The sequence below is a fragment of the Varroa destructor genome, unplaced genomic scaffold (genome assembly GCF_002443255.2).
Source record: "Varroa destructor unplaced genomic scaffold, Vdes_3.0 BEIS01000005.1, whole genome shotgun sequence".
NCBI classification, from domain to species: Eukaryota; Metazoa; Arthropoda; class Arachnida; order Mesostigmata; family Varroidae; genus Varroa; species Varroa destructor.
In genome coordinates this window covers 8,902,031-8,924,208 of record NW_019211458.1, presented here as the reverse complement: position 1 = coordinate 8,924,208, position 22,178 = coordinate 8,902,031, and the positions used below count along the sequence as shown (strand labels likewise).

Here is a 22,178-nt window from a genome sequence, read left to right as displayed (position 1 = left end):
TAATTGTTTGAATTTAAAGTCAAATATCCTCCATTAAATCCTATTCTAATTTAATTTTGGCTAGCCTGTCTGTATTGGCCTCCGTAAAACGAGATACATTCGTACCTGTATGTATTTAAAAAAAAAAAAAAAAAAACCTATCTATTTTAAATATCTAAACCCCCAAATTTCTCTTTATGGGTCATCACATCGTTACCGTTATCTTAATGGATAGCACAATAATTATCGCTAAACAGCTAGGATAACCGACAAAGGCGAACTTGATAGCGGACTACTCTAGACGCCGCCATACGGATTTTGTTCAGAATCACAAAGTAACGTTCGATTCCTTGCTATGCGGTAAGGTTTACAACTTATCTATTTCTATGTGCGTATATAACTAAATACAACAATTATATAGCCAATCGACATGTAGCAACGCCATACGTTCACCTCAACCTGTGCAGAAAACCGAAGCGGTTAAAACAACTGGCTACTCTGTGTCCGAATCTATGACGACTTGGCATAAAAACAAAAAACTTATTATCGCCCTTATCTTTTACTTTCTGCCTATTAATATACCGGTATACGTTTATAAGTTGTGGCAGTTGTTGAGCGTATCTATATTGGCGCAATTGAGTCAATGTCAGTAGTGGTATATATCCTATCTCGAAGGCTGAATGGGGTGTTGATGGTCGGCAGGGCTAAGAACGGCACAGGCTGGTTGTAAATGTCTTGCCGATAACTGTTTGAGGTTCTGCTGATGCATCTCGAGGCCCATCATCAGCATCTGAAGCATTTCAAGTCATCATAAGTGATATCTGATGTTATGTTAGGTAACTAGCCACCGTCAATCGATCTGTCGAACCGGAGCCTTTGAACTGTCGTAAGTCGAGGCACTCACGAAGAAAAGCGTTTAAACATTTTGCTGAATCTTTACATGACTGCTCGTGGCATTCAGAGGCGACTCGAAGGAGGTCTGCCTTTGTGGCAAGACCCCGTCGCCTTACGCTGCTGCTGTGATCATTAGAGGATCTGCTCGTTACTGCAACTCTCTACAAGCCGTCATATAAACCTTGTTAAGTTTTACCTGCATTGCTGCGTCAATAAGTTTCACTTGGTGCATCTGGCCAAGCCGATCGAATGCTAAGTGTTTTAGCTACTGAAAATCTATCTAGGTTCAAGATGCTCCAGATAGCATTGCTTTAATAACACAGCCCTACGACTGCACAGAAAAGCATCATTCCCTTAAGTTCTTATTGCAACAATAATAGCAAGACAGGTTGGACAACAGTAACAGTGAACAAGTCAGTAGGTATCAGGTCATGCTATATGTGTCCTACCGTGCGAGTATGCAGAATGGCAATTTAAAGATACAACAAAATAGAAAAAAAAATTGGTGGTCATTTTTTTTTTAATTGCATTAAGCAAATTGTCAGTGTTGCCTACTCGGATCTGTATATTTACGATTTTGTTCGGTTAACGAGTGCACAAGTGTATCCTTGCGCAACTCACCGTACTGCAAATGTTTTCCTGATCTTTAATTAGACATCGCCCATGTTTGGCATGTACTGACGAACTTTCTTTTTGCCACGTTTTTTTAACCTATATTACAACACACACGGATTATTTACGACGAACGGCTGGCCCATGAATGGTAAATGGGTTGATGAGACCGACGCGCACTCAACCGTTCATTCAGCAGGAAGACTTTATTATTAGCAGAAGTTTAGGGCGTTCCATAACATCGCTTCGCTCGTCGCTGGCGGTAACAACAACAGCACTAGGAGACTCAGAGGCGTTTCATCCCGCAATCTTGGCGCTGTTACTGTTGCCGTATTAGGATTCATATATCCCCCAGTCGGTCGAGTGACTTTGCAAATCTGCGCACACGCATCGTTTATTTGAATACGGACACGTAAACCAATTCGTTTACCTCTTTAGATCGGTCGTTATGCGCTCGTCAAGAAAGAGCAACGGCAATCAGCTGCAGTGAAGTATAAGAAGACTATAGCAAAAATGTATGAGAGAAGATGAAGCTCGATAGGAAGCACAGCGACGCATTTTTATCAGAGCGAATTTTTTCTCCGGACAGGCATCAGATCGCTGAATATATATACCAAGTCAAAGTTTCAAGCCCCCACTAAAATCGAAAACTTTCTGATGAGCCGATTGGCGTTAATTGGCAAGCCGATACCGAATTGTCGAACGGAACCTTAGTTATCTTACTTTCCGTTACGTATGTAGCCGTGGTAACGGCAATGGTAATACGAGGCTATTCTGTGGACTCGGACGTAGACACCCGTGAGTATTACTTAATTTTTACGTATACGCAGCTAGCTTCCACGCTGAACTTCGACAAAGATCGCTTACGCATTGATCCGGCGTCTTACAATTACAGCGTCCTCGTTCATTCTACGCCTCGTCGCACTAACCCTGAATGCGTCTCATAACCATAATCATGGATCGAGCTCCGATTTTGGACGATGCTGGTAGATTGAGCTTGACAGATGTGAGCAACAAGATACGAAAAATTCATGCAAAAATCAAACTACAACAGCAACATAGGTGGCGCTTGCAAATATAGCTCTCCGTTATCCAACTAGAAACAATTTTCGAAGGATCATGATTGTCAGGCCCGTATCTGGGTCCGAATGCTACCAGCGGATGAATCGTGCACGCACATGATAAACATTAATACAGTTGGATGAAATTTCTGTCTCGTAAACAAATCTAATGTAATTGGATTTACTGCTAGATGTCAGTGAACCGACTTAGAAGTTGACCTTCAGTTAACACATTGCACAAAGCCCCCTGTAGAACATATGCAGGTAGGCAACTAAAAACGCTGAGCCCAGCTCGATGACAAACGAGACTGGCAGTGCTTCGCATTGAGAAGTTGAAGTTATTGCGAGAGCCTTCTTTACTCGCCAGTTGTTCACGAATCTCGTGCAAAAAGCAAAAATTCGATCGGCTCGTTTGTGTTAATTCGAGTCGTTGCGCATTGCTCTGGACAAAATTTATATTTATATTTAGGCACGATTATATCCTGAAAATGCAATCTAAATAAATATATAAAAAGATAAAAAATATCATATATATATATATAAGGACAAGATGATTATCTTCACAAATAGTACATAAATACTGACAGCGTGATTGCACATGCTGCAATACAGGATCAAATGAAAAAGTAATTTTTTGCACAGGCTTTATTTGAAACTTGCAATGTTTTTGTCCTGAGTAAACGAAATGTAGACCTGTTTAGGTCGAATCATTAGCGCACCTCTACCCAACCCCGACCGTAAGATGTACGAAAAGTAAACTAAGACAAACGGGGACTTGGTATTATACTTTAAAGGAAGCTTTTTAGCGCATCTACGCTATTCCTCTATTGCGGCGGTAAAAACATTTCTTCCGCATTCTACGGCTGATACAGGCCACGTTTTTTATGCATACCTGCGACCGAAGGGGCATCTGTGCAATTCGACTAATAGCGAATTACCTTCGCGAAACAGTTCTACGACTGCAATCTGTCTCATTGTATCGCATCAAATAGTATCTGTGACAAACGAAGTGCAAGGTCATTTTAGTCTATAAAAAAAAACTGAGCTTCATACGATAGTGGTTAACTGATCGATAGGTTGGTTCTTGCCGCAACGTGAACGCCCTCCATTGGCCACTTTTATTGCGTTCGGGATCAATGTTTCGTCTTTTTCGTTAACAGCTGTGTTCATCGCCTTCGCTATGAGAGAATTGGCAGAAGCCTCTTTGGGTTCGTGTCCGCAGTGCCTATCGTATTTGAACCCAGTGTTTGTTATTCCCCCTTTTTCGTTGCAAAGCAAATAAGATAAAACTGCTACAACATATGCTTTGGGTATCGACCCGCTTTTTTTTCTTGATTACATCAGTTTTAAATCACTTCTTATCAGGTCCCTCGTAGCCAGCAGAAGAAGAAGAAGCAGCAGCAGCAACGGAGAGAGGATAAAGATGTAATTATGCTATTTCCTAATGACACTCATCTGCAGCTGCTACCGTCGTTGTTGGCGCTTCATCTTTCATTCTTCGTCGTTTTCGTCTCTGGTCTCTTCAAAAAACCTTCCGAAAGACCAAAGAGCCGCGACTTCGTCGCTTGAGAACAGGCTAACCGCTGTTGTAGGTCGCTGTGGTCCACGGGCTGCTGAAGGAAATTGTCACAGAGCGCCATAGATGATAGCATAATACGCTGCTCGCCCTGTGGTGCGCAATCTACCATGTACGATGTTGCTATTGGACTAGCAGTTCCACTTCGCAGAACGAAAGACATCGTGTTTTTGTTTTGCAGTATTGAACGGCACAGCCGAAGGACGCAGTCGGCCCTTTGTTATCAGGTATAGTCGCTCTGTTTATCCGATCCCTTTCCCACTTTATCAGCTGTGGCGTTGAAATGTTTATTAAGTGTTATCATCAGCAGAAGCAGCAAGAACGACAACCAACCAGCTTCAGCAGCTCCAAAAGCAATATCATCACGAACAACATCGACATCGCAAATAGTTAGGATCGGAGACGCGGATGAACCTGCCACTACTGCCGAAGCGACTACGCTGAAAACGAGGCTTCGCCTGATCGAGGCACGACGGCCAAGATGAACCGGTGCGCATACGATTACTAAATCACACGATATATATATATACTAGGTAGTTAAAAAATAAACCGCCACGAGGTGAAGCTATCACAAAGGACTTGATTGGAACGACAGCAGTAGACATATGGGGCGCAGCTACGTTCACGACCATTTGAGTACATACATGATCAGGAAAAAAAGGTCCTACCATCCACCATGACCCTTAAGTAGCGAAACCATGATTGGCCTGTTGACAGAGGAACGATGTATTGAATTGAGTCAATCGTGGCCAATATCGTTCTTTACCTTCTTCTCTAACTCTTGTCAAGTTACTTAGTGAACTCTTATCTCGATCGATTTTTCAAACGGGCGGTTAGCGCTGCATTAAAAAAGCATTCAGGTGAACGCGTGAAGCTGGTCTATAAATTTCGCTCGGTCTTTCTTCGTTGCCCTCTCTTTCTTGCCTCTTTCGCTTGTTCTGATTCGTTTTTTTTATCTCTATCGTGTGCTAACAACACTGCCTCTATTGGTTTTGCTTGCTTCCGTTGACATGGCGACTGCGCGGCGTATATAGACGCTGACCGACGACAGTCACTGTCCTTTGCCACAGTATACGCGGACGCCAAGCATGAACACCACAAACTCATGCGGAGTAGAACAGAAAATTGAGAAGCTGTACGAAACAGTTTCGACGGTACTATAGATCTATAGATATTGAGAGATTAAAAACTGTTCAACGTAACAGATGTTATGTCCTTAAAGAGTGGTCTCGCACACCCATACCCCCTCTTCGAAGACGTGCACGTTAGTACGAACCCTATGCATAGCTCAAGCTCGGTAGACACAATTGTTTTAAATTAAGTTCATTATGTATCACAGAGGTTTAGTCGGTAAATGCTTGATGTTATCGTAACGATAGCGACGCGTCTCTGATGCTTCCCCAATCATCCTCAACCTTCACATAATCTTTTTTCTAACCGAAATTACCTGCCTTCGCAGGGAGCACACAACTTTCCTGCCTGGCTAACTATTTGTTTTTCTTGGCAATTCGTGATAAACTATTGCCCTAGCAGTATCAATGATATATGCTAAGTATTATGGTACGTTCTTACTGCCTGCTTCTACGGCCGTAATGTTTCTTTCGTACGTAGTACAATATCCGCCCAACATCTTACCGAGCACAGGGGTTTCATCATGAAGAACAAGATAAATCAGACCCTGTCCAGCGCGACCGATCGCATTGCGTGTGACGCTACGGACCATTCACCTATGCAGATCATGTATTTTTTTTTAGTTATTTGGGCTGATAAATATCTATACTACACGCAAGTTCGCAAAGCGGCATGTCGTCTTAAAACAGCCAAATGATGATTGAGACCTATTCGACAGTTAACTTTTATGGTTGAAGAGAGCAGCACGTTCAGCGTCAGTGTTGGGTCGCTTCAACATACATATATGTATGATGTTGTTGAATTAGCTCTACCTCGACCGAAGTCATAAAAACAGATGCTTTAAAAATATAATATAGAAAGGTTTTTCATAAGGTTACTTAGCTTAATGTGTAAAGCCTATTATTGAATAGTAATTTAACACTATATCTCTAATAATTATTGAACGTTTCGCACCGCTCCATGTTAATAAGTATGAAAAGTAATGAATCAGCTCTACATCAACTCCAATTTGTATGTTAACTTTACCAAATAAACAATGATTTGCTCAGTTTTCTTCCATAGCTTTGTTTCTAACTGTACTTCTACATAGAAACTTTAGTTATAGGTTATATATATATATAGGTTAAAGCAAATGAATCTAAATTTATGATGAAAATCGAAAAATGTGGCACAAAAGATGGGGCCACAATCTGTAAAGGTATATCAAACGTATATAAATCTGTAAAGCATCATGTTACGTGCCGAGACAATGGCATAGAGTGAAATCTTTCGAAGACGCTGCATAGTCAGCCTGGACTTCACCACAAGTCCATATCATTACCTAACGACCGACAGGCTCCGGGTTTCAATAGAGATTATCTGTTGAGTAAACCGTACTTTCTTCTTCCTTGATCTAGTCAATTAAGTTAGATCATATTCGTTTTACCTAGAGAGAACGACACGTTGATACAGCTCCTTATTAAACCACAAGTTAATATGATCTGAACGAGGGTCTGATCACGAAGATTTTTGACGTTTGAATTTCAAGGTGTAAAAGGTATAGAATATACAGGTAGATAATAGACAAAATTTCGATAAGTTCTAAAAGATCCGAGCAGGTACTGTTTCCGATGGCTTGTTTTTTTTTTCAGCTTCGAATATACTGTTCATCTTTACCGCATAATGCTTTCTTAATTGTGGTGATACAGCTTCAATTTTAAGAACTATTTCGTAAGCCGCCTGTAAACAACTAGGCTATTGTATGGGAATAAAAGTACAAAGTAACATTTGTCACCTGCGCTACCGGGACGCATCGCGTTTATTTAGCATTTGTTCATCATTTATACCTATTGTTTGCCTTCACGAAGTCAAGCATCATATCCCTACTTTGACTTGGGTCAACGAGTCGTTGTATCGTATGCGATGCCACGATTTGTTTAGATTTAAAGATAAAGAAATCGTTCTCTTTTCGGTACGAGACTCGTTTGAGACTTTCTGTACCAACTCGCATGTATTTCCTTCTCATTCTTCATTTAAACCTTTGTTCTCGTGGATCGATAGGCGAAGTTGCTGTCTATCACATGAAACCTAAATTATCATTGTTCTCTTTAGTGTATGTACGTATGAGATGTCTGCGCATGCCGCCGTTCACGTGTAGGGTTATCGTTGTCTTCCATACGTAGAGAATGCCTTCAGGTATCTTAGAGCAGGAACAGGCTCTAGTTAGACAGCGAACCTGCAGGAACGACTGTATCGTCATCGAATGCGCAAGATAGTTGGGAGAGCAGCTTCCGTTGTTCTGTATCACGGCGCCCATGTGTAACGCCTATGTACGTATAGACTAAACATTGTCTGTTATCTACGTCAGTTGCCAGCTATTCCTAAACTTTCATTTGGCCTTCTTTCTTGCGCCGTTCGGTTCTGTCGATGATATTTTTTTTCTACCCCTCTTCTCCCTTTTTTTTTCTTTGTTTTTGTCTTTTATTTACAACTGTTGACATAACAATGTGATGGTGATATCGCATATATGGCTATCTGTTTGTCTCACTAGCTGCAAACGAGAACGGCGCAAGGGACATATATCTGCCTTCAGGCTCTCAGTGCGCGTATGCCCGGTCGTCGCTAACTTATCGGGCCCGATGTAGTCTACGGTGGCGAATATACATGACAAGGAACTAGTACTTCTCTGGCATCCGTTCCGGAGAAATACTACTTTTGGTGCTCGTCGTGGTGCAGTATCAGTTTTCGTTGATTAGTGAGTGCCAGTGGCGACTTTGGGGGAAGGCGAAGTGAAGGGAGGAGTTAACTTCAGAAAACGTGTAACTGCTGCCCGCCGCGGGTCGCCAATTACTGTTAGAGTTGTTCTGCTTATACTGATGTCCTGCGCCGTCCGCCCGTTCATGAGCTCCTCAAATATAAAACAGTGACAATAACAGAGCGTATGCATGTCACAATTTACAACGGTCAATCGATATTTACGAATAGGGTTACGTTGGTCTCAATTTAAGTTGATGAAGATGCTAATCATAATAGCATGACGCTCCCTACTGAAGAGAAATACCCCAGATTGGGCTCAATAGGCCCACGAAACGACATTGCTACCGCGTGGTAAGCATGCCTTTTTTGCAGTTATTAGCACGTTTTCCTTGTGGCAGTCACAATCATTTGGTGATGGCACAATGCTTTGTAACAATCATTTTAGCGACGCAATTTGAACGACGACATTTGAACTAGGTGTGCATATATAGGGTATTAAAGCTCATACGTTACAAATAGTACAATCTGTATAGAAACTCGGAACTTTTTCCTGTGATTTTTCTTTTCCAGATCTGGACGACTTTCGAGAAAATCGGCCGGTCACACGAGCAAAACGGAAGCTTTTAACTTTAATTTCTAAGGTACTCCATTTTAGATAGTTATTTCTTCTAGAACAATCACGCAAACACCTACATTTTTAACAAACTTCGCTTCCCTATCTGCCCATCGTTAAATAAATTGCAAATTGATTCGGAAGTGTAGATATATTTCCATGTATATATTCCTTTTAGCCAACTCATATTGAACAGGAATAATAATGAGCAATACGATGGCGGTCATAAATTTGCAAGAGAACAACTTAGTGCCAGAGCAATTTTCATCATTTTCTAGTTCTGCAACATTGCTTCGTATTTGCAACGACGGAAAATTTGCAGCACGACTGACGTGCTGGATCATTTTCATCATTTTGTGGTCGAAGTCAGCATCATCATCATTCACATCTCAACGACCATTCGCACTTTGGCCCCAGCTTCAGAGAGGCCGTACCCTAACTGTTGCCTGTGACCGTTGCTGGGACGTTGCTGTGGGCCATGTGACGCCGGTGATCGTCGCCGCAGTAGCAGCGGCGGCGGCGGCGGCGGCGGTGGCGACGACGACGACGACCGGGCCGCCCGCTCGGCAGACGACACTTGGCGCCTTCATGGTGCCATACTCAATAAAATTCACTAAGCAACTAATCTTCTTTATCACCTTAACCTTATCTTTTATTTTGTTGTCCGCTTTGCCTCATCGTCGTCGCCATCGTTGTTGCTGTCGTCGTCGTCAACGAGTAGCAACAACAGCAGCGGCGATGGCGGCGGCAATGACGGTAGTAGCCTTCTTCATGGTCGTCGTAGTCCGTCGCGTCGATGTTTGCGGCAACTGCAACCTCAACTGCTGGCTGCGGCCGGCGACCACCGACCATCAGCTAAAACCATCATCAGGTGGCGAACACCTTTCGAAGGTGTTCTACTGCCGTTTTATCTCCCTTTTCACCCAGATGATGATAGTGAAAGACTCGGTTGAAGTTTTCGGTTCGTACCCCCTCCATTCTCATGTTCAGCTCCCTTAAAGCAAACGATCTTCGCATGCGATGCGTGTGAGCGAGCGAGCGAGCGAGCGCTGCAATCACGACATCAACTCAACAAGCGTTACTATTAGGAAGCGCTGATGGAGGGCACAGGGGGATAAGGAGTCAGTTAGTTAAGCAAACCGCGTTGTTTGCCTCGGCCGCTTCATATATACGAATGATAATCGAACGGTATTCGTAATGCTACTGCTGATGATATCAGCAATCATTATGACGGAACTCATAGGAAAACCGAAGCTTAGGCTATGGTACAGAGTAATAAACATCTATTTTTGTTATATAAGCTCGATAAGGTAAGTTGGGCCTTATTTTACTATGGCGACTATTATATCAGTCTAATAGGAAGCAACGGGACTGGATTGTCATACCATGTTACACGAAAAGGTATGTCTTAATATATCGAAAAGTTCGACATTGTAGCAACCGCATGTAGCTTAGTTGTCCCAATGTTGAAATGATCCCCCATTGGATTTATGCATGTGCATATCAATTTCTTTCAACAGGTTTCAAAATCGTAGCTTGATCTTGCTCTCGGTGTTTTCTTGGATTTTAATTGGCTATATTGACGTGAGATATATAGGTTTTCGGAAGAACTCGATCATCCTCGGGTAGGAATTATTTTGTTTCTATTATCTCATTTGTACCTGCCACGACAGAACGCCCTTTTTCAGTCAAGAACCTTCTCCGAGGCTGTATCGTCAGTCGCAAAACCGCTGCTATCACTTATACACTTAGGATTCCCTCATAGCTTGGTCCTCGAAAGCCTTCTACTGCTATTTCGGTACCATTTAATGGTACTTATAACAGAGCACGTTCCTAGCAGAAAGTACGATGCATGCCATTTAGCACTTCACCCTCGTTTTCCAATGAAACACGTGTGAAAATCAACCTTTTCAAAACTTTTCCTAAATACAAAGCGCATTCTCGAACTCTCTGCGCGAAGTTTGGCTTACAGAGCGCAGATCAACAGGCGAGTAGGGTGCCGTGAGCTGTTTTTTTCTTTACTGAATAGTACCTAGATGGCGTGGCTAGACATCTCAACAAGCGTCAGTCATGGGTAAGACGATCATGTATGTATACAGTATGATTTGAATAAAAGGAGTCTTTAAAAGAGTATACTCTTCATTACGGCGATATGCATCGTGTATGCCTTGGAGCACCAAGTGTGCATCGCATGCCTGTATAGGGTGGCACTAAGTGTTCAGTAAGAGATCAGATATCGTATTGCACCCACTGTATATCTGGAATGGCTACCCCCAGGGCGTGTCACATGGACAAATGCAGCGTATCAGTAGAAGTCATCGTGAGGCAGGATGGCACTCATTGCGTAGGAATGTGTGTAATAATGTGGTTAATAATAATAATAGTAGTGCTATAGTGAATTCGCCCAGGCAAACGACGACATGGCCCGGATCCATGTAGATCAAAACATAGCCACCCATCTCCAAATGCCGCTGTTTTCGAGACCCCAACGCCGCCCCCGCTGTCTCATACGGTCATACGCCCATATGAAAATACCTATTTAGTATACTAGGAGAGTCTATGCGTACAAAAACGATGTCCATATCTATCTGCTTGCACACAATTCAGTCAGACATCCAGAAAATAGCGCATGATGTCATTTATGATTTCCGCGCTGGGTCGGTACAAAAGGGCCGATCAAATCAAGTGTTCAACCTTCTATATTTGACCTATTTCAAAATTAAGTATTCTGCAAGCCCTTAGGTTAAGTGTATAACAAATATTCTGCATTTAAACCAACTTGTAACCCAGAAATATCCGGCTTTAAGCCGGGCGATTTGCGCGAGAAAACTGATTTTTGCCCACGTGTTTTACATTGAGCCCTCCTGTTTTCTACCTGTCTTTTTAGTTTTACGTGACTTCTAAATCGATAACGCACATTCTTCAATATAATCCGCACCAATTTCGGCTTCCCCATACTTTGAAACTGAGCTGAGTAACGTATACGATCATATTTGCCCATGTGTACGTTAACCCTAAGCTTTCATTTGGGGTACATACATATATGTATCTCAGATGAAAAAAAAAAAATATATATATATATATATATATATATATAGATAGTGGTGGCAGCTCCAACCGAAAAATCTAAATAATGATCAACAAAGCTCTCTTCTCGGCTTGACGGTATCATCATGAAGAGTCAGCGAGAAGGCACGACGCAGCTAAAAATCGTAAATCGCTTTGCGCTACCGCGTCCTTAACGCGCGTTAATCGAATTGCTCAGCTCAATGCCGTGGTCGGGAACCTGGATCAATTTAAGTCATAGCATCGCATTTAAATCAGTTTCAGCCGATTTCAAACAATGGCGAGAGGCAGTAGAAATCGTGGTAGCTATCCTGTCCAGGCTTTCCACACCCGCACGATCATTGCTAACCAAGCTCATCGATCTTAGCTCTCTACCGTATAGTTTACTATAATATTAAACGGGCGACTTCAATCCAAAGGACCACCATCGGACTGGAGGTCATTCACCATCTCGCTCAACAGCCGCCGGTAGTTTGAAGACCGTTAGGCGACGAGAAGTTACCCGGCGATATAAAAGTTCACATTGATAAGTGCCGTATGCGTTTATCCGAAGGTGACCCACTTACAGATACTAAGACTACTTTAAGGCAGCCCCCTGTACAAAGCTGCGTGTGTACCTGTACTGAAAGGAATGATCTATTTTATTTCCAATATGGAAATAACTTATTATTAATCTATTTATCTTAGTCAATCGACATCAGTTCATCCTAATTGAAATACCGTATAAATCTCACATTATGATAACAAAAACACGTGTTTTTCCAACGCGGTTATACTGTAATAAACACGTACTAAGTGCACATAGAAATCGTGTTTATATTTCAAAAGTAAATAGACGTAGAAGGACATTTAGATGTTATACGTCTAATAAAACACAGATGCTTAAAATACTTATAAGCGCCATGGTTTTATTATCAACGGAAGAGATGTCAAACATACAGAGTGCTTACTGATTAACACGCTTTAGGGCTGACTCAAAATACGATTCCAACGGAGCTGAACTGTGATCGTTAACGAACTCAATCCATCTTAAATACCATCCAGTCGTCTGTTTCAAACGACACTATTTCACTGCCACCGTCATTGCTACGAGCAGCAGAAACACTGCTGCTGCGGTAAGAGATGGTAAGTGGCCGATCATATAATCGCAACATCGAACGGTCCTTGAGTTCGTCACCGTCTGAGCTATGAGGATCACTCTCGGCAGCCTATGTTGCTGATACGGCCTCTGGTGATGTTGATTAATATATCAGTTATAATGAAGTTGCCTTACAACCACTATCTAAAGTCACCCAAAACATTTGATTACGCCCGCGCTCTACCCACTAGTAGGCCCTAACGGTTTGACAGTTGATAAACTAACAGTTTTTCAGACTTAACCTTATACAATACAACGAGGCTACGACTGTATTTTTCTTCACATCTCAGACTGTGGTTTCCGTGTCGCGCAGCATCTTGAGAGCTGTTAACCGAGGCAGATCTTTTCAGGTTTTACAGAGTCGTCGCGCGGCAACTTCATGAGACACGAAGTATTTCCATGTTATTCATGTACCTAGTGAGTTGATGTCTTTTGTTGCTGGGGTTTGCTATTTCGCGAAGCTTTTCTGGCGGAGTCGACGGGAAGATGCAACTGTAGAAAAAAAAAAAAAAAAAATGATTAACTATATGCTTTTTGAAACATTAATAATCAAATAGTGCATCTCTATTGCGTCAACTGAAGACACGTACACGCAAATATCGTACACAGGTGCGGGCTCGCCGGTAGAAAACGTATATATGTCGTCGGTTGACTTTGGTAATCTTATCCCAACGTAGACCTCTTTCTTATTGAGCACTAACCCTCCGACCTGCTGTTATTTAAAGGCGGTAATGAACCGTCCGTTGAACGGTACCAAGGCCATTATTCCGAACATTTCCGATGTACAAGGAGCGATCGCAAGCGTTCTGCTTCAGTTAGGGCCCAGCCCACTAGAGTGCAATCCATTTGGGTGAGCTATTTTTCTGTTTAGAACTGAAGATACTCCTGAGGGGTAGCTGGGTCCGGGCCAAGAGTTCGATTTACCTCTGCCGAAGACATAAGCAACCGCGCAACACTTATGCCATGTGTTAGCAGTAGGAATCTAAAATAATGCTTCACACCACTACTGGACGCAAAATTCGGAACTTTGACTTGGCAGTAACGGCAATGCGCAGACTGTTGCCTAAAGCAATGTTTACTGGCAGCAATGGTCGTAGGACTCGAAACGCTGTTTAGGTTGCTCAGGACATTGAACAGCCACAGTGAGCACTGACCTATCCAACGACCATGTTGTGATCGATCTACTGACCCCTCAATCAAATATGCTTTATCTACTGTGAAATAACTAATGTTGAATTCCCTCTATAATACAGAAACCTTCTGTAGCGCTATCGGCGAATCGTGCAACACCGTTGTCTACGGCTATCAACCGAGCGATTAGTCTGCCTACGAACTGATTGAGATACTTTACAAGTGAGGAACTCCATCTGCGACACTCTGCTTTAATAAATTACAAAATATTCTATATATATATATATATAGAATATTTTATATAGAGAATATACACAACATAAAGCCCTGTTTAGGCTAAAAATTCTGGCCATCTTTGTTTGCCACACCAACTCTCGACTGAAGAGTCGTGAATAGCTTCTATTGCTGTCATCATAATCTTCTATTGCGTACCACTGCATCGATGAAACGGATACCTGTTGTAAAAGCATATCACTTTATTATAGTATTGTGCAAACGTCCCACTACCATCGGTGAACATCAGCGACATCCACAGTTCCTGAATAAACTGATTGTTATCTCTGAAGCTCGCATACAACATTTAGACTGCTGTCTTAGTTTAAGGCAGATTTCATCCAAACAATACCCCGCTCAGATTTTACAAGTGCCTGTTTAGTCCTTGAACTCTATATTCGCTAGACCTTATAATATCGATGTTGACCATGACCTTACCAAAAAAATGACCTTACACCAGTACCCAGCATAAACTGTAAAATAAAACAAATGTAGGGGGCGACCGGTCAGTTTTCCGATGCTGAAGTGCCTGTCGTATTCTTGAAACATCAGCGTACCACATGTTGACTTTTCTTACCAGCAGTGACCTGTCTGACCCCCATCCCGCAGAGTTAAGTCGGCCATCGATCGGCCTGTGCGCGACCGGAAATAGCGAATAGCTATTTCCGCAGTATGAGCTACTAGGTTCGTGAAGTCCGCACCTCTGGCTTAATTAATATATTATGAAATATATTCTATCACTCCCACATACAATAATAAGAAATACGAGTTTGGCCTTTGAAGCAATACTTAATGACGGTACTGGACGTAAAACTTGAGGCATCTTTTAGTACGTTCAAATTATTTGGCTATTACAGATAATGTAATTTAGTTCAACTAAGGCTCTAAGATTTCTTGCCGCAGAACGTTGTACAACTCAAAACTATACGACAGAAGCCTCCGTTGGTTACAAATATTATGCAGTGTCATAGAGTATTGGAACCCCTGTATATAGTTCCCTTTTCTATATAGGACTATTTCATAGACAGACCAGGAGAATATTCGCGCATAGCCAAACGGTCGACGTTGACTCACAGTTGCGATTAAACGATCTACAATATCAAAGTATAAATAGCACAACGTTTATTTTTATTTAATGTTTGGGCACTCTAAAAACAAACAATACTGTATTTTTTTTTATTTAGCGTGAATTGAAGCTTTGGGCTGATCTGAAAGAGGGACTGAAAATTGGTACACTGGTTTCAACGAGAATTGGTGCAATCTGCGAGGCTGAGCCTTACGCTCGATCCACATAAGATGGACGTAACGCCCAGATGAAGCTGCCCAACTGCTAAAGTTCTCTATAAAATGTACTGCTGCTACTCCGTCTATATACATAGTTTCGCTGTTTCCAATGGACCATTTCGATCCCAAAACATCCGCAAATTTCGCAGTCAATTCAGGTCTGTTCATCTAAAAGTTTTTGCAGCTCAACAAGCTGCTCATATCTCACGCTACGTAAGATAACTAAGTGACATAGATAATTTCAAGAGGAGGCATGGCCTTACAGCCTTGCCTGTAGGCCAATCAAGGCCAAGCACCTTTCCAGCTGGACAATTTTAAAAAAGTAAACGAAAAGCCTGCTTGCTTAGTTCTTCTCATAGAAGTAAGATGGTAAGAGCAGTAGCAGAGGTCAGCGTACTTTTTTGATGATGTGGAAGCTGTTGGTCGTACTTGTGTTCTGTATGGTGCTTGATGCTTAACGTATTGGCTACCGTGAGCAAACTCCGTGGGATAGAAACGTAAGTTGCGACACCTGTTAGTAATCTGGATAGACAAGTTGGGTCTCAGGCACGTAACGAGCACATGTCTGGCCAAACAGCGAAGTCATTCGCTACATGAACAGATGGCGTGAGGACTCGCACATAGTTCATACAAAAGTCACAAGGCCAAAGACAGCCTTGCATATCATCTATTCGGTAAGACGTACATATCGATATGACGATGGTAGTGAATAAAAGAGTTTCAACTCAAAACGTTTAAAAATTGATTAACATTTCCAAAGACCTAACCGGTAATAGATAAACATTTCAAGGGTTAGATTTAAGGTAACCTAAGAATCAGCAGCTCGTGCACCTTTTTGTACTATATATCTATTTATTTCTCAATGAAAAGCTAAAGGTTCACACAACAGATAAATCGACCTAAATATCAAATTGGGACATATTTTCGTGTTTCGAAGGTTCTTTTTCCCTTTACTTTGGATGCGAACAGAATTGGTAAAGACTCACCTGAGTAATCATTCTAAAAGTGTTCAGTGATGAAACGTATTTGTTCATACTAGAGACGGCTTGCTCTGGGGCATCTCTTTGAGTGCGCGCTCACGGTACCCATGAATATGCGGCCATAATTAATTAAAATTCTACCATTGACAAATGGTTACTACGATGTACTGTTAACACGACGTATTAAAGGTTGTTAGAGAAAACTCCAGCAAGACAACTTTGAGGTAATATCTAATGGTGAAAAGTTCGTCCATGATGCTCGGTCTGTTCCCGCTTTCATGTGACTTGCTCGTTTGTGGACGAAATCTTCGTAAGAATTTTTCGTGATTCTTCTTTTTGACGGACTTGTTCACCTTTTCCAGAATGGAGCGTCTTCAACCGCGCAGGACATGGGGGTGGTAGCCGGGGAGCGGGGCGAAAAAGCAGCTGAAAAGTAGCGTAAAAATACGTCTATAATAACACTGTAGGTATGCATGTTATTGTTGCTAACGGTGATGCTTGAAACCCTACCAACTTCTCTTCTACTTAGGTCACCGTTCATGAGGGGGGAAAGAATTGCTGAGTCGAAAAATGATTATAATTACTTTTGCGCTTGTGTCTCTGTGTGTGCAACCATTCAATTTCCCCGTTTCCTGTTTGTTTTTATAGACATTGACTCTTTTCTGTTTCGTTAGATATGGTAATTACGTGGATTACGTTTCGTTTGTACGTTCGTGTCCCAGAAGGCAGGATTTGCATTTTCCAGTCGGGGAACTTGCACACTGTATACGTCTAATTTAAGTTACTGGTTTGTATGTAGCGTGACCATATTCCTTGTTTGCGTTCGTGTGTCTAATCGAATCCTACGACGCATCTGCCTTTGGCCAAATCAAAAGGCAGGATTATTTACTTTTTAGTAATTTCATAGACGGACACGTACGATACGATTACGCTCATTCGCAAGACGAACGAATGGAGAATGAAACCCAGACCCACGGCTACTGGCCCATCGCTGCTGCTGATCATCATCATCATTGCCACGATCAACAATATTGTCTTCGGCTGCCCGCTGACACTGTAGTTGCCTTTGCCTGGCCAGCGTCAGTAGTCGTTCTGCCATTACTACTACCACAAATAATGGGTACTATTGTTATGGACACGTATATATATTCGAGCACAAGTTCGGGCATACACACAGATATTATGTTTTTTACGCCGGTCGTTTATCTGTGTTCTTGTTGCGTATGCCAAGTATTGTATTAGTTGACAGAACAATTATAACTAAGATAAATAGTCGATGGCAATTACCTACGCTTCAGCTGGTGCAAAACAGCACAGATACGAAGAAGCTTCAGAGGGTATGAAGTGCGAATCATAGGACGAGAAACGAGGAAAAAGAGAGCGGGAATGGCGGGCGAATATTGTAACAGAGAAAAATGGTCAGAAAAAGCCATTTTGGCGGGTGGCAGCAACGAAAAAGACCTTGTTGGGTGTAATGTGAATAGAGTAGCAAACGTACTTAATACCTTTTGGATTGTTTATCCAACGAGACGTTTAAAAAGGGGTAAAGCAAGTGGCGCGTTCTATAGAGTTTATTAGTAGAGTGGTAAAAAGATCACAAAGAAAATACAGAAGGGAGTAGGAAACGGTTTTATTCTTAAATAATCCACATCATACATGTAGCTTTACCATGAAGATTTCTACTAGCTCGTCTATACTTCGACTCAAGGCTGGAGAATTATTACTCGAGGCAATAAAAATCCTATAGTCAAACGAATCGCGTTGCGATTCCCCACCGTAGCGATGGCCTAGACATTCGTGAGCTTCTATCCACGTAAACTCTATCATTAAATAAGGTAATCGACAGCGATCAAGGTGGTTCAGGCGCGTACTTAAACCTAAATTTAAAAAGCTATTGATCTGGGACACCCAGAGACGAAGTACATATCAGACTGCATTGAAGACCGCTTCTTGTTTAAATGTTTACTGGAACGTTTTTATAACGCGTTTTATACACTCGATGTAGAAAACTGTTTATTAAATCCAATATTTAATAGTTTCGCTTGTTGCTGTGAGCATTCAGAGGACCCTTCTTAGATGCGCAGTTTATAATGAAGACCTTTTACAGTTTAGAAAAAAAAAAAAGACATGGATAATTAAGAAAAAGAAAGTGCGTATGGTACAGGTGAAATCAACGTAACGATTCCTCGTAAACCCGAGGCGTAACAAGCGCGATAATACTTTTTAACTTATCCGCTATTGCTTCGTTGAGCAAATGTACATTATATCCCTGTATAAATCTACATCCGCAAATGATGCAAAGCAAGAGCATTCAGTCTTTCCGGATGGAATTAATAGTAGAGTCGACTACTTTCTAAACTGTGTTATATACTCGTTCGTAAGTTAAACAGAATTTAGGGTTTGCAACTTAGATACGCAACTGATGTTCGTCACTCTCATACTTCTTTCACAGGCCGGCTCAAACGAACGTTTGTAATGGAAATGTTTTCTGATATCATTCAGCATCGCTGCCTGACGCGTCAAACTAAACTTAGTGACAGGACATCATAGATTGACACAAATTCCACCTCAGTGATCATAATCCTCACTGCCATAACAACAACAGCCGTTATAATAGTGACTGTAAAAATCACTCATGACACATGGGCACTGTTACACATTATACGTTTATATATGTGTATACATCAGCCTAGCCGTACATAACTATCGAGACACGAGCAGATTCAATTGCCGACCCGTCATAGCGCGACCGTAGGCAACAATGAATTGACAGCGATCAAAGCCGGCATTATTACCACCATTATCATCGTCATCTTCTGCACTGTTGTTATTTCATGAAAAACTGGTGTTGCCCGCTAAGGCGCACGTTGTTAAGAAAGGCATCACTAGAAAGTTATCGATCTATGTGTCCATCTGGAGTGATATTTTGATCTATCTCTCCAGACACAGCAATCAAATCTGACATTCGCTAGAAGGCGAGGAGTACGCACCTCAACGCGTATCGTATAAACATCTCACTCGAAAGCATCGTTGTTGTTGGCCCAGAATAGAACAGACGAAGCTGTTTCCTCGCCTCTTTAGTTCAGGTCCTTGTCCTGTCGTGCACAACACACACACACCCAACATTGGGGCGAAATGCAGCAAAGACGGCAAAACTAGCGGCAGTAACAACAAGCACGGCCTGCGTCAGTATACAAAACACGGGCGGCCCATAGAAGCCGTCAGCGGTGATCAGCCGAAGCCAGCTCGATTTCTCATTGGGCTCAGTGTTAGTCCTACGCTCCGTCGACGGCAGAAGAGAACGATCCCGATAAAGTGAAATAGGTTCAGGTAGGCTAAAGAGCAGGCACACAAGCACATCTCGCTGAACAACAACAACAACAATATAATAACTGCTGTATCCTTGTTTCATATCAAAACGGAGAAGCGAACGGAGGACAATGCACAGATCTATTCATAGGCGTGCATTGCGGCTGGAAGAGAGCCAAAAGAGTGGTAGCCGCTAAAGCCGTCTCGGTAAAAACGAGCTGAAAAATGTGTACTGCATCTGGGATATATGGGAATAACTATTTTGTGTAACTGTTACATATTATCTTGGCGAAATAACAAAAACACTATTTACTCACACGATATGTCGAAAGTGCGCGCTCAAGCTGCGAACAACGGTTGGAGCCGCAATTCGAGAATAAACCGTTTTTAGGTATGGTTAGAATAGATTTTCCAATAAATTACTTAGTAAATTTCAAAAGTGACTGTGTGCGGCACTATTGTTTTATATCAATTCGAAAAGCGTAGAACGGGGCATATCTTATTCTCCATTAAAAATGAGTTTCCTATTATGGCGCAGCCATAATGCATTTGTTTGGTCTCAAAAAGTGAGAAGATCTGGATTCGAATTTAGCTGTAGGCGTACATTTTACTTTTTGATCTCCTGCTAGACCGTTTGTTGCAACACGCTCTCGGTTTGGCGCTGACAACAGTATTTGAAAGCGTTACTTATATAGGCAATCATTTATATTCTACATGCTTTACTAATGATATGGAGTAAGATTTAACAATGTGCTTCTTCTTATTCTTTCTGCTAGTTAATATTTTCTGTCCGGAATATGTAGTCGCCGTAAAGCTTAGTAACTTTCCTAAACGGGCTTCCATTGTTCGAAACTCCCATGAACTAGTTGATCCGCTAAAGACTCCTCAGTAGACGCATAATCGAGAATGTAATGATGGTATTGAAGTTGCTACAGGGTGGTGGATTGGTTTCCAGAGCTCGAAGTATTTAAAAATGCTCTCTGGAAGACCTCGTAGTTTTAAGCCCTATTACTTCGATCAGAGAGAGGTATTTGCGCGTCATAAAAGCGTATATGATTTTCCTAAATGTTCGGAACACTCTGTTTTTCTTATCATCGCTCCAAATAGAACTAACTAAAAAATGTCGAACACGATTTTACACTAGATCAGAGCTCGAATTGAACAGAGCCGTGTGCTAACTCGTTGTGTGATCGTACCTGATTTTACAAGGGGCAGCAAAAGTCTCGAGTCTTCGATCGCGGTCCTTTGAACGATACTTATTGATGTGGCTGTCATCGAGCGTTCCCTTAATTCTGTTGTACGAGCCACTTATCCAGATATTTTATGTGGCCATATTAAAGCTCAGGCACGATTCGGCATGCAGTTGTTGTATGGAGTTGATGCTGAACGATCGAATCGTTTTACCGCAAGACGGTGTTGCTTAGCGTAGCGGAACGAGCTGTTTTTATCCGGTAAAACTAGTAATGGTGACGGCGATCACGACCAGCATGAGCTCCTTTGCGGGCACTCACGATCTATATATTCAACCGCCCTCGCCGTGTTACATTTACTATTCGATAGGTACAGCTATATAATACAAGCTCGGTACCATTAATTGCTAGGCATTTTTTTTCCGCTAACCTTTCCGCTCCCAATAGTGGCGTAAGCATCCGTCGTTTACGATGGTGTGCACGTATTGTCCTAGTATTCAAGCATTAACTATTAGAACCGTTGATTACCAATAAAGTTAGACTGATTCGTAAAAAAAAAACACTTGTCCATCTATTGAAATAGGTCAAATAACTTGAATTGAGAACTACGTGCTTGATACTGTCCTAGCAGCGCATCTCGATAAGTTGGTTGTACTCGCTTACTTCGCAGCCAAAGGAAACGATTGCTATACGAAGTCCCCGTATTGCTATACCTTAGCATGACTCGGGTAATGCAGCTTTTCCACTCGGTGGGGCATGGCGATTCTAAAACTTTGCCTAAAGTAATACAAACAAGAAACAACATTACAATGTAATACTACTAACTGTGTGTAAGCATCGAAGCTTTATACTATACACGACCTGAAAAAGCCTCACAGTGGTTTCTCCTCGATCTTCCGACCATGCGTCACAGAGGGGTTTTGATTCATGTACAACGCTCTATTTTGTGTTATTGGGTATGCATTTTTGCGTTGCATGCTTAGTGCATTTTCGTATATACGTATTGTCGGAACGATGGCCATGTGGCCCATCGGCCAATGGGCATGACTTCCTTTCGCTAAGACACAACGGAGTTCACACGAGTCCATTGAGCAACGCGTCAATGATGTCGCGTTTCGAACTGGAATGTACTGAATGCCTGACCCACCGATCGAAGGGGTCGTACCCTATTCGATTGCTTCATGCCGCGACAACTATGGTAGATC

General features: G+C 42.0%; 3 long non-coding RNA genes across 4 annotated transcripts; 2 read left to right on the top strand and 1 right to left on the bottom strand.

Moving 5' to 3' along the window:
• Positions 1-223: 223 nt before the first annotated feature.
• Positions 224-7,897, top strand: LOC111251430 (uncharacterized). 2 transcript variants are annotated; one of them, XR_015328668.1, is made up of 3 exons: positions 224-339; positions 3,912-4,611; positions 7,784-7,897. It is a non-coding gene; the product is annotated as an uncharacterized LOC111251430 (long non-coding RNA). The 2 variants fall into 2 exon arrangements; XR_002673771.2 differs by lacking the exon at positions 7,784-7,897 and adding an exon at positions 7,345-7,427.
• Positions 7,898-8,029: 132 nt separating this feature from the next.
• Positions 8,030-9,267, top strand: LOC147755247 (uncharacterized). The gene is made up of 3 exons (XR_015328667.1): positions 8,030-8,340; positions 8,560-8,630; positions 8,925-9,267. It is a non-coding gene; the product is annotated as an uncharacterized LOC147755247 (long non-coding RNA).
• Positions 9,268-12,571: 3,304 nt separating this feature from the next.
• On the bottom strand, positions 12,572-21,430 carry LOC111251825 (uncharacterized). The gene is made up of 3 exons (XR_002673985.2): positions 20,980-21,430; positions 16,481-16,900; positions 12,572-13,298 (listed from the first exon to the last, which is right to left on the bottom strand). It is a non-coding gene; the product is annotated as an uncharacterized LOC111251825 (long non-coding RNA).
• Positions 21,431-22,178: the final 748 nt, after the last annotated feature.